This window comes from Gossypium hirsutum, chromosome D02 (assembly GCF_007990345.1).
Source record: "Gossypium hirsutum isolate 1008001.06 chromosome D02, Gossypium_hirsutum_v2.1, whole genome shotgun sequence".
Lineage (NCBI taxonomy): Eukaryota > Viridiplantae > Streptophyta > Magnoliopsida > Malvales > Malvaceae > Gossypium > Gossypium hirsutum.
In genome coordinates, this window is record NC_053438.1 from 45,079,072 (window position 1) to 45,081,256 (window position 2,185).

The following is a 2,185-nucleotide window of genomic DNA, read 5'->3' on the forward strand; positions in this document are numbered from 1 at the left end:
TTTAAGATAACTTGAAGATTCAGTTGGTGGGGGTTGTTGCACTTGTTGAGAATATTCTGGCGGATAGTTTGGTTGAAATGGCATAGAAGAGTCGCTATGGTCCACCTATTGATTACTCCATGGAGAAATTGGATGGTTCTGCCATGAAGAGTTGTAAGAATTTGATTGCGGACCATTCCAATTCTAATTTCCCATGTAATATTTTGACCCTTGATTCGATGGACAATTTTCAAAGAAATGTCCATCTCTATAGTATTCACAAGAAATATTCTCAAACTAGTTCGGCTGCTGACCTATCAGATTACCATTGAAACCATTAATAGTTATGTTATTAAGCATAGAAGACATAAAGGTTACCTGGACTGCCAAAGAAGCAAGTGTGTCTGCTTCATGTACCCTTGCTACTTGTATTTCTAAGGTCACTCGATTGGTTGGCCACTGATAGTTATTGTTAACGATTCTTTCAATAATCTTGTAAGCATTTCTATAAGACTTAGAAAGAAGGGCTCTATTTCTCGAAGCATCCATAATCATTCTAGTATGAATATTGAGACTAATATAGAAAGTCTCCATTTGAACGTAGTAAGGAATGCGATGATGAGGGCACTTTCGTAACAACTCTTTGTACCGCTCTCATGTCTCATATAAAGATTCTTCATAAAGTTGCTGAAATGAAGTGATTTCATTTCGGATCTTAGTGGTCAAAGATGGAGGGAAGTATTTCATTAAGAAACGTTCAACTAACTCTTGCCATGTAGTTATGGAACCAGATGATAGGGAGTTCAACCATGCTCGTGCTCTATCTCTTAAAGAGTATGGAAATAATCTCAGTTTCAAGGCATCATCGGTCACCCTACTAGTTTGAATGAGTCATTCACTTCCATGAATAGTCGAAGATGAAGATGTGGATCTTCAGTAGAAATCCTACTAAATTGACCCATATTTTGCAACATTTGGAATATAACCGGCTTTAGCTCAAATTATTGTGCCTCAATTTCAAGTCTCCTAATACTTGGATTGAGCTCGTTAAATAGAGGAATGACATATTATCGAATGGCACAGTTTCTTTCATCGGCAACAATGATCGGATTGTGAGTATTATAAGCGAACGTTCCTCCTGGATTTTGATTTTGATTTTCGAAATTCATCTCTTTGGTCCTTCTTTGGTTCGCTTGTCTTCTCCTTTGTCTGAAAGTCCTTTCAATTTTAAGGTTTACGGGGAGTAAGTCAACAATTTGATCAATACTTATAAACACCTGAAACAAACAAAAAAAATGGAATTAAATTTTAATAGAAAAAAATAGACCAAAATGCAAAATTAACAATTTCACAAATAATGTCTTTTAAAACAGTCCCCGGCAATAGCACCAAAAACTTCGAACGATGGAAATATGCAAGTGTACACAATCACAACAAGTAATAAAGTGACAAGTAAATGTCGAGTTATCGTACCCACAGGGATTATCAAAATAATTATTTATGAATGCAATTAAAAACAATTTGGTGAAGAAAAATATTTTGTTTTTGCGGAAGTGATTAAAAACTAAAATTTAACTAAGTAAAATAAAAATAAAAGTTCCAATGCACGATTTCAAAAGATAATTTATTGAAGATGACATAATTGTGTTAGATTAATTACATTTCTTAACTTAGAATTACTAAACTCATGTTCATGTTGTTAAGAATAAATTCAAAGCAACTTGATAATTTGCTAACTACTGCCCATACATACTTATTAAATTCACTAATATCTTGAACATTTTCTAATGCCAATTCCAACAATTAATCAATCTTCATAAGCACATAAAAGATTAAGTGAGGTAACAATGTATTCCTACCTTGAAACAATTTAATCACAATAATATTGCAAGTTATGCAAGGCTAATGTATCGTCTAATACCGTCGCTAATTTAACCCTTACCTACCTTAGAATATTAAACATACACTGATTAAGTATTGTGTCAATTAATTACAATTTCAACACAATTAAAAAATTAATTCATTAGTTACCTTCAAATTATAATGCAATAATAACTTAATCATGATTTTACTTAATCAAACAAGTTACCAAGGCCTATAACAACACAAACACAATTTTAATCACTTTAAGTGGACAAAATGCAATCAACCAAAAATGAATTAAATTAAAGCCATTTTAATTAAATTAAACATATAACCATAACAA

The 2,185-nt window shown here is 32.3% G+C and overlaps 1 non-coding gene across 1 annotated transcript; it reads left to right on the forward strand.

Moving 5' to 3' along the window:
- Window positions 1-589: 589 nt before the first annotated feature.
- LOC121214990 (small nucleolar RNA R71) lies at window positions 590-696 on the forward strand. The gene has a single exon (XR_005910725.1). It is a non-coding gene; the product is annotated as a small nucleolar RNA R71 (small nucleolar RNA).
- Window positions 697-2,185: the final 1,489 nt, after the last annotated feature.